This window comes from Barbus barbus, assembly GCF_936440315.1.
Source record: "Barbus barbus genome assembly, chromosome: 1".
NCBI classification, from domain to species: Eukaryota; Metazoa; Chordata; class Actinopteri; order Cypriniformes; family Cyprinidae; genus Barbus; species Barbus barbus.
In genome coordinates this window covers 13,122,455-13,138,928 of record NC_136729.1, presented here as the reverse complement: position 1 = coordinate 13,138,928, position 16,474 = coordinate 13,122,455, and the positions used below count along the sequence as shown (strand labels likewise).

Below are 16,474 nucleotides of genomic sequence, written 5' to 3'. Positions count from 1 at the left end.
TCCACAAAATTATTAAGAATCACTGAAAACGTTTTTTAATATTGATAATAATAATAAGAATTTATTCTTAATCACCAAATCTGTAGCCTATTTTAAAATGATTTCTGAGGGATCATGTGATATTGAATACTGGAACAATAGCTGCTAAAAAATTTACTTTGTCATCACGTGAATAAATTCTATTTTTATAAAATATTAAAACGGAAAACAGTTCTTTTAAATTAGAATTTCACATTTTTTACAGTAGTTTTGATCAAATAAATTCTGTCTTGGTGAGCATAAGAAACTTCTTTAAACATTAGCTTTCAAATTTGGGAATCATATTTTTTAAATACATTAATTCTGAGATTTCTCTCCATACAAGTAGTATTAGTAATACAGTTAACCATAGAAACTGTAGAAATTCTAAAGGTATAGTTGCCTCACAGGTCTTTCTAAGTGATCAGCTGTGTCCTGTTGCATTAATTCTTCAGATATTAAAAGCAGGGAATGTGTTGTATCAGTTATATCCATTACTTCTGCATTCTGAATCTTGCATTCGATGATGACACACACAAACCAGGATGAAGATGAGGGAGCTAACTTTGAGAGAAACGCAAGCAATTTGGATGCTAAAAAAAGAGGAAGTCAATTAGAGCTATAGCAAAAACAAAGGGCATGGAGAAATCAAGAGTTTAGAAACCACCAGCAACACCAGCAACCAACAACTACCTTGATCGGCTGAGAAAACAACAGTAGTTGATGACAGACAAATCATAAAAGCTGTGAAAATGAATCCTAAAAGACGTGTCTGTAAAATCACCAACAACTTCCAGAAAGCTGGGGTGATACTCTGACAATCTACTGTCCTCAGGAGACTTTGACACAGAATTACAGATGCTACACAGCAACATGCAAACCTCTGACCTGCACCAAAAATAGAAAGGCAAGATTAGAGTTTGCAAAAAAGAACAAAGGTGAGCCAGAAGAGTTTTGGAACTGTGTTTATGGACCAATGAGTTAAAGATGAACCTTTATGAACCTTAAGTGATAGGAAAGCAAAAATGTGGAGAAAAAAAGGGAACTGCAAATGATCCCAAGCATACAGCCTCATCTGTAAAGCATAGTGGAGGTGGTGTCATGGCATGGGCATGCATGGCTGCCTCTGGAACAGGCCCTCTCAACTTTACTGATGACTTAATGTATGATGACAGTAGCAGAATGAATTTGGAAGGGTACAAAAACATCTTGCCTACCAAATATTCAAGAAAATGCCACCAGATTCATTGGGAAGTGCTTCATATTGCATCAGGACAATGACCCAAAACACCCTGCCAGTTCAGTCAAGGAATTTATAAGGGCAAAGAAATGGAAAGTCTTAGATTGCCCAAGTCAATCTCCAGATTTAAATCCGATTGAACATGAATTTCACCAGCTGAAGAGGAGAGTAAAGGCAGAAACTCCCCCAAACAAACAACAATTGGAATTGGCTGCATTAAAGGCTGGGAAAAGTATTTCAAAGGATGAGACCAAGAGTCTGGTGATGTCTATGGGTCACAGACTCACTGCTGTGATTGTGTGCAAGGGATCTCCATCTAAATAATAGCTTTTAATCTTTTATATCTGCCTTATGTTCAACTGTCCCAATACTTATGCTCACATCAATGAGTGGGATGAACTCTAAAAGTGCTGTTCTTTTTATTTGGTAAAACATGTATGTGTTGAAACAGCTAATAATAAAATGTGACATTCTGTAATTTTGTCTCATATTCATCTTTTAATCATAATTGCAAATGTCTTGACTCCACAGCCAACAGAGCAATTTTGTCTTTACAGTTCCAATACTTATGGAGGGCACTGTCTCTGTGGGAAAGTGGAAAAATGTGTATGTGAAAGAAAAAGTGTATATGTGTGTGTTTGTGCCATGCTGCAGTAATGTGTACTACACACTGATTACAGTACCAGGCAAATTCCTGTTTTAATAAAGGAGGCACAAAACAAGAGGAAATTAAATTGATATGTAAATGACTCAAAATTCTCATTTAAGCAAAAGGTTAAGAGAGCCACAGAATTAAACAGCTTATATGAGTTCATAATATATTTATTTTTTTCATTCCTCTTTTTATGAAGAGAAAAAAAGAACCATCTGTAAATGAAGACAACACATGTCCCAACGCCTGCATCTCAAGAGATTTCTAAGGCTTTGTTCAATCAGAGATGTTTCTTCCATTTCTTTCACAGCAGCTCTTGAAAATCAGCAGAGAAGCGTGTCTTAACTTTGGCGCAGGGGAAAAAAATTAGGCTTTCTATGGGGAGCTGAGAGTAGGGTTAGGTGGACGTAGGAGGTAAGAATAGATGACAGACGCTGAGCTTTAAGAAACCCTGGCAGATGGTGTTTCATATCAGGGAATAGACAGTGGGAATCAGACAGCTTATAGAGCCGTGAATCCCATGTACGAAATAACAATGAGCACATCAGTCTCAGAATGCCTGCACAATTATTACAAATTATTCTTTTGAAGGCCTTATGTATTTGAACTCTTTCTTTACCTCTTGTTTTTTTTCTCTTGGTATTAAACGGAAAAGCACATCAGAGTCCAAAGCCCGTGGCCCCTAGCGCTGGCTGATTGGAAAATGATATTAAAACCAATGTAGGCTCTACCAGCTCAGAGAAATAGGACGGGGGGAAAAACAAACCAAAAACAAATAAAATAAATGCTAAAGCCCTGAGGGAGAGACAAGGGAAGGTGGTCGTGCACACATACAAATCCACGCACAAACACACACATCATGACTCAAATGCCCTCTGATTGGAAAGTATTAGCTGGAAACCTCTGACTGGAAACTGAATCAAGAAAGCAAGTTCTGCTCCATGTCTTTTCTCTCTACCTCCGCTCTTTCTCTCCTTCCTCACTGAAAGCACAATAAAATGCTTCCCTGCTGAAATAATCAGGTTTCTTATGTTATTTTACGTCTTAGAGGGGGAGAAACCCACTAAAAAAAGAGTGCAAATACCGGGGCCCATTTGACCTTCATTAAACACAGCACTGCTAACACGCTACTGCACGCAGCCAATGACACCAAAGTGCTAGGTGGACTTTACAGACCATTTAGATGTATTTGTTTATGGGTGTTGATAGAAATCACAATTAAACTCTGATTTTAGAACAGTTTCCTCAATTTATTCTAAAATGTTTCATTTCAAGTTTGGCCAGGGAAGTTGGTCCCCCATCAGTCCTATAGGACAGTGTGCCAAATCTGTGAACCAGGTACAAAATTCAAGTCAGTGCACATTAATGGACCTTAGCGGGTGATTTTAACTCACAGCACATTCATGGCATGGTGGAACTGCCATGAGAAAAATGGCAACGTTATTTCATAGAATCACAGTAAAAACATAAAAATCTCCAGAGAGAGAGTCTATATCATATATACAGTGGGTACGGAAAGTATTCAGACCCCCTTAAATTTTTCACTCTTTGTTATATTGCAGCCATTTGCTAAAATCATTTAAGTTAATTTTTTTTCCTCAATGTACACACAGCACCCCATATTGACAGAAAAACACAGAATTGTTGACATTTTTGCAGATTTATTAAAAAAGAAAAACTGAAATATCACATGGTCCTAAGTATTCAGACCCTTTGCTCAGTATTTAGTAGAAGCACCCTTTTGATCTAATACAGCCATGAGTCTTTTTGGGAAATCTGCAACAAGTTTTTCACACCTGGATTTGGGGATCCTCTGCCATTCCTCCTTGCAGATCCTCTCCAGTTCTGTCAGGTTGGATGGTAAACGTTGGTGGACAGCCATTTTTAGATCTCTCCAGAGATGCTCAATTGGGTTTAAGTCAGGGCTCTGGCTGGGCCATTCAAGAACAGTCACGGAGTTGTTGTGAAGCCACTCCTTCGTTATTTTAGCTGTGTGCTTAGGGTCATTGTCTTGTTGGAAGGTAAACCTTCGGCCCAGTCTGAGGTCCTGAGCACTCTGGAGAAGGTTTTCATCCAGGATATCCCTGTACTTGGCCGCATTCATCTTTCCCTCGATTGCAACCAGTCGTCCTGTCCCTGGAGCTGAAAAAACCCACACAGCATGATGCTGCCACCACCATGCTTCACTGTTGGGACTGTATTGGACAGGTGATGAGCAGTGCCTGGTTTTCTCCACACATACCGCTTAGAATTAAGGCCAAAAAGTTATATCTTGGTCTCATCAGACCAGAGAATCTTATTTGTCACCATCTTGGAGTCCTTCAGGTGTTTTTTAGCAAACTCCATGCGGGCTTTCATGTGTCTTGCACTGAGGAGAGGCTTCCGTCGGGCCACTCTGCCATAAAGCCCTGACTGGTGGAGGGCTGCAGTGATGGTTGACTTTCTACAACTTTCTCCCATCTCCCGACTGCATCTCTGGAGGTCAGCCACAGTGATCTTTGGGTTCTTTACCTCTCTCACCAAGGCTCTTCTCCCCTGATAGCTCAGTTTGGCCGGACGGCCAGCTCTAAGAAGGGTTCTGGTCGTCCCAAACGTCATCCATTTAAGGATTATGGAGGCCACTGTGCTCTTAGGAACCTTAAGTGCAGCAGAATTTTTTTTCGTAACCTTGGCCAGATCTGTGCCTTGCCACAATTCTGTCTCTGAGCTCTTCAGGCAGTTCCTTTGACCTCATGATTCTCATTTGCTCTGACATGCACTGTGAGCTGTAAGGTCTTATATAGACAGGTGTGTGGCTTTCCTAATCAAGTCCAATCAGTATAATCAAACACAGCTGGACTCAAATGAAGGTGAAGAACCATCTCAAGGATGATCCGAAGAAATGGACAGCACCTGAGTTAAATATATGAGTGTCACTGCAAAGGGTCTGAATACTTAAGACCATGTGATATTTCAGTTTTTCTTTTTTAATAAATCTGCAAAAATGTCAACAATTCTGTGTTTTTCTGTCAATATGGGGTGCTGTGTGTACATTAATGAGGAAAAAAAATGAACAAATGATTTTAGCAAATGGCTGCAATATAACAAAGAGTGAAAAATTTAAGGGGGTCTGAATACTTTCCGTACCCACTGTATATGTATATATATATATATATATATATATATATATATATATTAAATGCATGTAAACTGATGAAGGCTCTTATCCTGTTCAGCGCAAAAGGTCATGGGTTCAATTCCCAGGGAACACACATACTGATAAAAAAATGTATAGCCTGAATGCACTGCACTGTAAGTCGCTTTGGATAAAAGTGTCTGCTAAATGCATAAATGTAAATGTTTTCATTGCAGTAGAAGAGAGCTTTCTTTCGCTTCAAAAATCATTATAGCATAACCGAAGCCATTTTTATAGCACAAGCACTGACCTAACACAATAGAACTTTTCACATTAGATAGTCTGTGTATTTGACAAAGTAAGAACAAAGTGCAGAGAGCTCACTTGACTGAACCACAGGTATTTGGCCTGGGTAAGAGTGTGTAAAGAATTACAGTGTTGTGGATGAACAGAAGTAATTTTATGGCAGACTAAAAGAAGGGCTCTAGATATATCTGTGTTTTTGGTGGGTGAACTATCCCTTTAAGTTTGAACAAAAGCGAAACAAACGGCAAAAGATTGTCTAGGCTTAAACTTATTCAGCACATGCAGGTCAAAGGTGCAAATGTGACCTCACAGAAAAAAAATGTCCCTCTGGAAAACAATTGCTAATTCAATGCGGGCATTTCAGCATGTGCACACAATCTCACCCCTCAGGAAACAATTAAACCAAATGTTTTTGTAGCAGTCCGATTTGCCTTGACGTGTTTTCAAAGAAGAGAATGAAAGAGAGGAAAAAAGAAAAACGAAACAGACAAAAAAAGAGAGAGAAACAAAGTGGCAGTGGTACCATGTGATTTCAGCAGAGGAAGGGTCAGAGCGTAATTACAGAAGCAGTTTCCCTGATGCTCTCAAGGAGCCAGGGATGGAAATGAAAAGCAAGTGAAGCGATGCGAGCGGGTGGCGTAGAGACGCAAGGCCCTGCTCCTCTGATCTGAAGAACATGTGTTGCATGTGCTACGCCACTGCAGTTGATGGCTTATCTATGTGGCGGAGCCCAAACCAATCCGAACTTTGATGTACAGGAAGCAGAGGAGGGGGGATGTGGGATCCAGGAAGCAGGTACTAGTATGACTGTACAGGTCTGTGTGAGTGGATTGAGGGAAAACCTCTGAGCATGAGAGCTTAGCTGATTCATTCAAAATTATGCATGAAGTGATTGATCTGTGAGCCTAGACAAAGGGTTGTGCATAACAATAAAAAGGTGTAGTGGATCAATCTTCATTGTCGGAGCACTGAAAATCAATTAACTTAATGATATCATAAAGAGGTAACCTATCATATAATGTATCGCTTTACTCAATTATTCTGCACAGGAGATTTGCATTTGTAGAATGTACATATGATGCAATAATACTAAAAAAAGGATTACATATTATCCATAATATAGCATTTTAGCAATATCACATGCAATACTTTTAATTCAATAAACAGATAGATAGATAGATAGATAGATAGATAGATAGATAGATAGATAGATAGATAGATAGATAGATAGATAGATAGATAGATAGATAGAATTGAGATAAACATTCTTGTGTTTTGTTATAAAATAATTGAGATAAATATCCTTTTACTGTAACATACAGGATTTGATGAGCATGTTCCTCCCAAATTTAGCACTACCTAAACCAGGTCAAATAACTGAGAACAACACCTTTACATTGCCCCGATTTCACTCATTTAAAGTTAGTTTGGCACAGTTAAGGTCAGCTTCAGTGATATCCGAATAAGCTTAAAGGGTTTTACCCCAGTGGGACTTGTTCTTGGATTAACACCCTTTGTTGACTGCCCCCATACACAACAGTGGCTGTTACGGGGCAGTGATCAAGCACAGCTGACTCTACAACATCACTATTACAAGCAGCCATGGGTGCCCCTGAAGGTTAAATAGGCCTGATGTTTAATTATTTCACTCTGGTCACATTGATTTTTTTAGAGGCTTTGGCGATTGTATGAAATGAAGGACGGCAGTTGCTGCAGCCTTGCAGTTTTGCACAGTATGAAGCAGGAGGTATAAAAAAAAAAAAAAAAAGGACACGTGTCCTCCACACTGATGCAGGACTAGCTTCCTCTATCTTAACCCCAATATTGAGTCATTATAAGAACAACCATAAACTGATCCAAAATCAATGTTAAGGGGCAATGAGGGTGCGACACTAAGCGTTGAAGTAGAGCTGACAGAAATGCTCCGTCTCCTGTTGAAATCAGAAGCCGGGCCAACTCGTAATAGCGAAGCCTGAATGTGAGACGGGCTCATTTCCGAGGGGTGAGGAGAAGCCATTCAGAAGCCGCATATAAATCATCAGCAGCCATGTTCTTGTTCAGCCCATTACCCCTCGGCTCAATTCCTGCCATGTAGCCCCACACATATTTTCACACACCCATGGACACACACACATGTAGATGCTCAGCTGTACCTGGATCTGCTTGGCTAGTTTACAGAAGGGTGGGATGTAGGTTGATGCGTAGAGCTGCAGAATCGCCTGTATATGACAGACTCCAGGTTTCTGCAGCTGCTTACTAATACTGTCCAGATCAGCACAGCGGCTCTTCCAGAAAGAGATCTCCTCCAGGAGGCCCGATGTGTCTCCTATGTCACTTACGGGTTGAGCACTCAGCACTGCTTTTATTTGACGTGTCCAGTGGATCATCATCACTGGTAGACAGAAAGGGGAAAAAGGGGTTTGTGAGGAGCTGCATTCTATTTGATCAAATCAGCAATTCTGCACCGAATCTTTGGCTACAGAATTCAGCAGAAAGTTTCATTTAAATGTCCTTCATTCACAAAGTTCTATAGACCCTTGCATGATCTTTCATTAAATACTGTATGCTGTATTGAATGGTGTAGTACTCTTCTACCATGCAGTATTTAACTATTAAAATTTAAACTACTTGACAATTATAGAATAGTGAAAAGTGTGTATTCCATCCTAGAATGGAGCAAGATGAATGCGGTTGTGGCTTTGGATGACTACTCTGCTCCTCAAACTCCATCAAATCTCACTTTAGAGGCGGCTTTTTGAGGACATGGATGTTGAAGGTCAAGTTCACCCTCAAGAGCATCTCATCACATCCCATTGGTAATGCTTGTTTTCAAATCTACTGCTATTTGGCATTTTGGCCGTGACCAGCTTACATTGACTAGAATTAAATTACTGTTAAAGGGATAGGTCACCCAAAAATGAAAATCTTGTAATTAATTACTCACCCTCATGTTGTTCCAAACCCATAAGACCTTCGTTCATCTTTGGAACACAAATTAAGATATTCTGGATGAAATCCGAGAGCTTTAGGGGTAGACAATAAGGGAAATTTGTCTTTTGAAGTTCACTGGCCCAGGTCAACGCGTCGGGTATTGATCCCAATAATCACGAAAAAGAACAGTTTGCTTGAACAACATGAATAACATTTATTTTTTTTTAAGGTAGGTTTAGTGCAAAGTGCAGCAAACTGTGCAAAAACATGAAACAAGTGCAAATAAACCTATTGCATAGGATTCATTCTCCGTAGTCACACAGCAATTCATTACATTGTTCATACCATAGGTTTCATACACGTTAACTTTTCTCTAACTTACTTGTCTGCATATGTGGGCATTGATCTGCAGAGCTCACAGTAAACCTCTTTTTTTTCTTGATCGTAGCCCAGCTAGAGGTGGGCGATATGGGAAAAATATCATATCACGATTCACGATTTTATCACGATTCTTTGTCATGTTGGTTTTACTATTTTGGTTTTACAAGTTGTTTGAGCATTACAGCCAAACTAGAAAGACAAAGCCTTTCAAGGTAACAAAAAACAACAAAAAAAGACATGGCAGATATTTAGGCCAAAGTGGGAGAAGATAAAAATCTTTGTCATCATTCTATCTTTCTTATTAAAAAATAAGAACAAAGATACACATTACAAATACACATAATATACAAATAAAACAAACAGTGCTTTATTTTCAGGTACAATAGGTGTATTTAGCAGAGCATTCAATGAAATTGAATGAACAAATATAAAAATAAAACACTAGATAGACTGATTCCTAAAGCAACTGTGTTAAAGATTTTCAGTCAAGAATAGTGAGTGATTTTTCTCTTTGTGTTTTGTTGTTTTGTTAACGTTAAATGAATAGTTCCCCCAAAAATAAATATTCTGTCATCTGTCTGTCAATTCTGTCATAATGTTTTATTTTTATACCATCATTTACTCAAAAGTTGTTTTAAACCTGAATGAGTTTCTTTCTTCTGCTGAACATAAATGCTATTTTGAAGAAGGTGGAAAACCAAACAGCTGCTGGTCCTCAGTGACTTCCATAGGATTTTTCTTTCATACTATCAAAGTCAATGTGGACCAGCAACTGTTTGGTTACCCTCATTCTTCAAAATATCTTATTTTGGGTTCAGCACAAGAAATTAATAGAGGTTTGGAACAACATGTGAGTGAGTAAATAATGACAGAAATGAAATTTTAGGGTGAACTATCCCTTTAATGACAGTCGACAGCATGTTTAGTGTCCTGCCCCTTTAAGAGCTGCACGCATCTAATATACAGATGTAGAGGTTAAAAAGATCAAAGATCAAAATGATCATATAAAGGACGGATTCAAAATGATCCAACTGTAAAAATAGTAAATGAAAAAGTTAAAAACAATTTGATTTGTGTAATATTTGGAGTGTCCACTAGGGGGAGCTCTGAGGTTGCAGGTTGTGACTGACGCGAGCTGTGCTGTGCGTCACAGCCAATACAGACTGACGCAGAGACAACAGCACGAGTCTGTCTTCATTTATTTATGTCTATTTTCCCCCTTTATCAGGTATGAAATACACAACTGAGTATTTTCATAATGAGTTAAAGTAACATAGTAGTCATGAGACTGGTTAAATCCGTGAATATATGAGAAAGCGTGGTGTTTGATTCAAACAAAGACTATAAGGTTGTCTGTGCTAATCGGCATGCTAAACATAAAATGGTGGAGAAAACTTAATGAGATGCATCTCACAGTGGTTTAAGTGGAACAGAAGGGTATATTTGTACAATGTTAATTGAAATTGAATGTTATGTGTAATTAAGTTTTTTTTGTGTATTTCATAATGAGTTCAGTGTTTATAATGGACTGTTGAAATACTGTTTATCGAGTTGGAACTCTGAATCGTTTTCTCATTTGGAATCGTTACTGAAGAATCAATTGATAGTGAACACAAAAGAACTGTATTGTTATCACAAGGGAATAACTCATTTATCAGTTGGAAAAGGACAGACAGGAAGGTGTTAAGTTGTTAATTGTTATAGAAGAAGTGATGTATTTGTACGATTGGTTTCAGATACATATTGATGTGATTTAATGTACTGATGTACTCATTTATTTCACGGTTCTGTTATTCAAGTAATACCTGTTGATGAAAGAAAACACAGCCAATACAGACTGACGCAGAGACAACAGCACGAGTCTGTCTTCATTTATTTATGTCTATTTTCCCCCTTTATCAGGGTGTAACATTTTGGAGGCCCCAGCGAGGATTGTTTTGGATGGTTCCTGGTCCTGCCGATCGAGGTAGTGCCATATGACGACATCCCACCTTGCAACCACAACTACCACGATAAGAGGGCAGCAGTGTACAGTAGTCTCACAACTGGACGGGCAGAAGTGCGAGTAATCTGAGGTTCCTCACCCAACCAGGAGAGCCGCAAATCCTTCCCAACCAAGTAGACATTCTGCTTTACACTGACACCGTTCACTTATCCACAAACAACTTGAACACAATGGAGGACTTGAGACTGGAAGTAGTGGGGACACTTTACTCACTCAACAGTGATCATCTGATTGCAGTATGTGACTTTCTAAATATTGCTGGTACGCAAAGAGAGAACATTTTGGGAAAAAGTCGTTCATTTCTGATCGCGCATATTGTAAATTATATTGAAAGAGATGAGGTAGAGGAACTTGAAGACCAGGGTATGTCTTTTCTCCTTAACTTGAAAGACAAAATCACTGAAGTTCAGTTGTCAAAACAAAACGTAGTAGAGTCACAGCAAGAGCAATTGCATGTAACTCAGATGTCAGAACAAGAAAAACTGCAAAAACAGATTGAAGCGCTTCAGTTAGCTTTACAGTTATCATTGCAGTCGAAAGAGAGTGAATCAAAACAGGATGTACAGACAGTGAGTCAAAAAGATCCGACAGTTCAGGGCAGTGCCTCAACAAAAGACCTTACCCAATCATTTCTGTGGCAAAGGGAGTTTAAAATATCTGGTCAGATTGGGGAACCAGGGCAGAAAGATAAACTTAGTTTTTCCAGCTTGGCCCATCAAATCGAGAACGGAAAAAATAAGAATGTCCCTGAACACGAAATAGTCCATGCAGTAATTAAAGCCATCGTCCCTGGCATGCAGCTACGCAGCTATCTAGAGGGAAAAGCAAATCTAACACTGCCTAACTTGAGAAGGATCCTTCGCTCACATTACCAGGAGAGGGGCGCCACAGAGCTGTACAAGCAACTGATGTCAGAAGCCCAAGACAGTAAGGAAACACCCCAGAACTTTTTAATTCGTGTTTTAGATCTTAGGCAGAAGATTTTATTTGCATCGCAGGAAGCGGAGTCTAGTCTCAAATATGATCCCATTCTGGTGCAAAATATGTTTCTGCACACAGTTCTTACCGGTCTGCAAAATGACTACATCAGAGGGGATCTGAAGCCATACCTACAACAAACAGATGTGAGTGACGAGCTATTGTTAGAAAAATTAAACCTTGCCTGTATGACTGAAACAGAGAGACAAAACAAAAAGAAAACTGCAGTCCAGCATCGTCCAGTGGTGGTGCATTCGGTGGAATGCAACGATATCCCAGCACCTGCAGAAAAGAAAGGAAAAACATCATTTCAGGAAACTAAAAATAAGCTTAACCCTGATTTGCTAAATGAACTCAGAGAAATAAAATCAGACATGGCACTATTAAAGAACCTCAGTGCTGAAGTGTCACAGATCAGAGAGTCGATTCAATTACCCCAGACAGCTGTGGAACAGGGTCTGTCCTTGCCAGGTTTTCGAAACTGTGCCTCAGCTACTCACCCTGAATGCCCATTCCCTGGGTACTGGCCCAATTACAATTCAGGACAGAGAGGGAGAACGGCTCAGTTCCAGCAAGGATTTGCACCACACCGTCTTTCCACCCAGACAAGAAGCCAGCGACGAAGATGCCTCAACTGTCAGCAGAGTGACACTGAACATTATTGCACCCACTGCTATAGATGTGGAAGCAGTGAGCATTTCTTTGCGGGCTGTAGAGCAAGGGCAGTAAACTCATCCAGGGATGCTTATTTAAACGAGAGAGGGTTACTTCCACGGGACCGGGAGTAACCTGCCACATGTTAGGGTCCCATCAACGATGCACTGGGTGTGGGGTGAAGGGAGGTGGCCACAATTTGAGAGTATGCACATCCTGCCACAAAGCTCTCTACTGCTCCAAGTTATGTCAGGCTCGTCACTGGAGTAGACACAAGAAAGACTGCCAGCAGAAAAGGCGGGCGGATATGAAAGAATTAAGTGCCACAATGAGAACAAATTCAAACAGATCACTGAGCATGGCCGCTTTAGTGGGAAAACAGTGTCTCATTGACTGTTATATTCAGGGAGTTAAAACAACAGCATTGTGGGATACTGGATCTCAAGTTTGTATCATCGATGAGTGGTGGAAAAATGAAATATTACCTGATGTGAGGTTAAGGCTTCTTTCAGAAATAATCGATGCACCTGACACACTTCAAATAGTAGCAGCAAACGGACAAGGTATCCCTTATGTTGGGTGGATAGAAGTCACATTTCAGCTGCCAGGAGGAAACAGTGACCGCATAGATTCTGTCATTCCAATGCTTGTAACAGAGGGGAAACACCTCTCCCATCCCATCATTGGTTACAATGCAATTGAGTTCATAGTGACGGACAATACGAGTGAAAGCGCAGATCCAGCATGTGAGGAACAGTTAAAGAGATTAGTGAATATGGCTCTCCCAAGATTAGAGATAAATCACATTCAAGCTTTCCTAGGACTTCTAAAGGCAGAAAAGTCACATGAGTATGTGGTGAGAACTCCTAGAGAAAAGGTATTAATTCCCAAGCGTACCTCTTTGCAGGTTGAGTGCCGAATAAAGATGAGCCCACTGAAGGAGGACACTACTTTGATGTTTGAACCCGATCTTGATCCCAAATGGGCAGAAGGGCTAGAGTTCCAGGAGACACTTTTAAAGGTTAAGAAGGGGGCTCCACCATACATTGTACTTGATGCTCGGAATCCTACGGACCATGACATTATCCTGTGTGGAAAAACAGTCATAGGAACAGCACATAGGGTACAAGCTGTTTATCCGTCCATGTCATTGGATCAGTCAATTCAGTCCATACCTGCTTCAGTGAATCCCATCCAAACAAGCAGTGCTGAGTTTGCCAGTAACACTTGGGACCCTCCAGTCGATTTCGGTCATCTGAGTCAGCCTGAAAAGGAAATAGTATGCAAGATGTTACGAGAGGAATGTGCGTCATTCTCCAAGTCAGATGATGACATCGGGTGCATAGAAAACTTAACCCTGAAGATATCCCTTAAGGACACAGTTCCTGTTGCACGCTCATATATCTCTGTGCCAAAACCACTTTATAGGGAAGTAAAAGATTACCTCCATGACCTGATTGCTCAAGGTTGGATATCTAAATCAACCTCATCTTATGCATCACCTGTTGTCTGTGTGAGAAAAAGGGATGGAAGCCTCCGCCTTTGTGTGGATTACAGGGAGCTGAATAAGAAGACCAACCCAGATCGTCAGCCAATTCCCAGAGTCCAAGATATTCTTGACAACCTGGGTGGAAATTCATGGTTTTCACTATTAGATCAGGGCAAAGCATATCATCAAGGCTTTATGGCAAAGGAGAGTAGGCCCCTGACCGCATTTGTAACTCCGTGGGGATTGTATGAGTGGATACGAATTCCTTTTGGCCTGATGAATGCTCCAGCTGCCTTTCAGAGGTGTATGGAGGAATGCTTGGAGAGTTTGAGAGACCGGATATGTGTGCCATACCTTGATGATATCTTAGTCTACAGCAAGTCCTTCGAAGTTCATGTCCACCATGTGCGGGAAGTATTACAGCAGCTTAGACAATATGGAATAAAATTGAAGCCAAGCAAATGTGGACTGTTCAAAAGGGAAATCCGCTACCTCGGAAGGATCGTGTCGGCTGAAGGTAGCAAAGTGGATCCAGCTGACACGGAGGCTGTGCGAGCTTGGAAGGAGAAGAGACCAAGTACCGTCGGGCAGCTGAGAACTGTGATGGGCCTCTTAAGTTACTACCGACAATATATTAAGAATTTTTCAAAGATTGCTGGACCACTGTATGATTTACTCAAGAACACCCCGGAAATGGAAAACACTTACCAGAATTCCAGACGAAGTAAAGTGAAGCACAAAGGAGTGCCTTCGAACCAACCAATAATTTGGAAGGATGAGCACCAAGAGATCTTGGAAAAATTGATAAATCATCTGGTTGAACCACCTATCCTTGGATTTCCAGACTTTTCACTGCCTTTTATTCTTCATACGGATGCCTCAAACAAAGGCCTGGGGGCAGTATTGTATCAACAGCAGGGGGGTAAGCTCCGTGTAATAGCGTATGGATCTCGGACCCTCACAGCTGCCGAACGAAATTACCACCTCCACTCCGGTAAATTAGAGTTTCTCGCTCTCAAGTGGTCAATAACGGAGAAATTTAGAGACTACTTATATTACGCACCTACATTCACAGTCTTTAGCGATAATAACCCTCTCACGTATGTACTATCCAGTGCAAAACTCAATGCCACCGGCTGTAGGTGGGTAGCGGAGTTAGCCGACTTCCATTTTTCAATAAAGTACCACCCTGGCCGAGAGAATGCAGATGCCGACAGTTTATCAAGATTACCTCTAGACATTGAAGGGATGATAGAACACTGTACTGAGGAAATGTCATCAGACTGCATTGCAGCCACCACACAAGCTGTAGAAGTGCAGGAAGATACCTCACCTTGCATAGTAACTGATTCGTCTCCATGTTCCCCTGACATGGGTGACAATGAACCTCTTCCTGTGGCTAAAATACAGCAGAGTCAAAGGGAGGATCCACACATCGGGCCTGTAATAAAAAATAAATTAACTGGTATCCGACCTTGCCCCAAACAAATGAAGTCTCTTACCCCTCAGAGCCGATGTCTTCTTCGTGAATGGGAGAAGCTTCATTTGGATGAGAGCGGCATCCTAAAGCGGAAGACAGCCAATAGACACCAACTGGTCCTACCCGAAAGATACAAGGCAGTGGTAATGAATAAGTTACACAATGAGATGGGTCACCAAGGAGTTGATCGTACGATATCACTGATCAGAGATCGTTTCTTTTGGCCCCATATGCAACAAGAGATTGAACATTATGTTGCAAAAAGCTGCCAATGTTTGAAGCAAAAGAAGCCTTGTAGGGAGACAAGGGCTCCTCTCGTTAATATCATGACAACTCAGCCTTTTGAGCTTGTATCTGTTGACTTTCTCCATTTAGATAAATGTAAGGGGGGATACGAATACATATTAGTGATAGTTGACCATTTTACACGGTTTGCACAGGCGTACCCCACAACATCAAAGTCTGCTAAAACGGTAGCTGATCGCCTGTTTAATGACTATGCTCTGCGATTTGGATTTCCGAGACGAATACACCACGATCAAGGTGGTGAATTTGAAAACCAGCTTCTAGCCCAGCTGACAAAGAATTGTGGTGTCCTCAGTTCCAGAACAACACCGTACCACCCGCAAGGGAACGGTCAGACGGAACGATTCAACAGGACCTTACTTCAAATGCTCAAAACACTGACAGACAAACAGAAGACAAACTGGAAGGAATCCCTGAATAAACTGATCTTTGCATATAATAGCACCAAATGTGAGGTAACAGGATTCTCACCTTTTTATCTTCTTTATGGCCGGCATCCCAGACTACAAGTGGATCTACTCTTTGGTTTGGAAGAAAGCACTGGAACAGTGAGCCACCAGGAATACCTGCAGAGATGGAGAGAACAGATGCAAGAAGCACACAAAATAGCAAGAGAGAATGTGGGAAAAGCTGCAGTGCGAAGTAAAAAACACTATGATAGGAAACTGAGAAGTACAACTCTGTATCCGGGCGACCGTGTACTTGTTAGGAACCTGACACCAAGAGGAGGCACGGGCAAATTGCGCAACCACTGGGAAGAGACCATCCATACTGTCGTGAGGAGAATGAAAGAAGATCTCCCGATTTATGAAGTGAAGCCAGAGATAGGAAAAGGAAGGTCAAGGGTCTTGCACCGTAACCTCTTGCTGTCATGTGATCACTTGCCAATGGAAGTACAATCTGACACAGCTAATTATGT

The 16,474-nt window shown here is 40.8% G+C and overlaps 1 pseudogene across 1 annotated transcript in view; it reads right to left on the bottom strand.

Annotated features, from left to right (window-relative positions):
• LOC306869862 (dynein axonemal heavy chain 2-like) overlaps nt 1-16,474 on the bottom strand; it is a 183,453-nt pseudogene that overhangs the window by 155,312 nt on the left and 11,667 nt on the right. Inside the window, exon 6 of the transcript in view lies at nt 7,465-7,723. The product of the transcript in view is annotated as a dynein axonemal heavy chain 2-like (transcript). The remainder of the gene's footprint in view (nt 1-7,464; nt 7,724-16,474) is intronic.